Source organism: Xenia sp. Carnegie-2017, unplaced genomic scaffold (assembly GCF_021976095.1).
Source record: "Xenia sp. Carnegie-2017 unplaced genomic scaffold, XeniaSp_v1 HiC_scaffold_44, whole genome shotgun sequence".
In the NCBI taxonomy this organism is placed as follows: domain Eukaryota; kingdom Metazoa; phylum Cnidaria; class Anthozoa; order Malacalcyonacea; family Xeniidae; genus Xenia; species Xenia sp. Carnegie-2017.
In genome coordinates this window covers 257,407-258,331 of record NW_025813509.1, presented here as the reverse complement: position 1 = coordinate 258,331, position 925 = coordinate 257,407, and the positions used below count along the sequence as shown (strand labels likewise).

The 925-nt window shown below is 28.5% G+C and overlaps 1 protein-coding gene across 1 annotated transcript in view; it reads right to left on the bottom strand.

Annotated features, from left to right (window-relative positions):
• LOC124456230 overlaps positions 1-925 on the bottom strand; it is a 156,674-nt gene that overhangs the window by 99,857 nt on the left and 55,892 nt on the right. The gene's annotated exons all lie outside the window — the stretch shown is intronic.

Below are 925 nucleotides of genomic sequence, written 5' to 3'. Positions count from 1 at the left end.
AATACACAATTGACATTCACACACAGACAAATTTCCTGTACACACAATATATGATGACGTATCAACCTGACAACAAATATGGAAAACCTGACTTTTACTCCTCACTTTATTCTGGAGATGACTACCACTAAGAATTACAAAACATCAATTAACATCAACAACAACAATCCTTCTCATGAATGCACAAATCTGAACAATCTACATATACAAACATGTAACAATACTCCCAGGTTTAAATCATTCACTTTATTTTAACCAAACTATTATATATTAGTACAGACCAGTGTCTACTGATATGAATGTCATCTTTAAAATTTAAAATTTTACTAGACAAATTAGAACAGATAAATAAACTATATATTTAGAGTGTGAATATCTGAGAATGCAGACAAGAAAATGTTTTCAAATGTACTTCATTATCAAATAATGTATTGATAATATGTACAGTAAAATACAGATTTGTGTTTGTATTCATGTCTTTTAGTATTTCCAGTAATTTATCACTTATGACATAAGTTTAAAACTATGTCTACATCAATGGAATGGAATTTGAAACCATATCCATATGAAATTACTTTTATAGAAAATTGATCGATGGTATTTCAAATATTAGTTGTTTACATAAATACCTTGGTAGAAGCGTTCAAACTTTGGAGGTATTTGTCTTCTTTGGCATAAGAGAAAACTTCAAGCAAAGTACATATGATCAAATATGGTTTATTACATTGAAACAAGAAGGAAAAGTTTCTCCCTCAAATAAAAATGCAAATACAAACTAGAAACAGGAAACATTGAGTTTGCGTACTTCATATAAGAAAAGATATAATATCTTTTAACAAAGGCTTGTTTGATGAGGTGTATAGGCTTCTCTGCAGTAGGTTAAATTAATTTCTCATTTGGCATTTTCCATTTTTTGTTAACTACT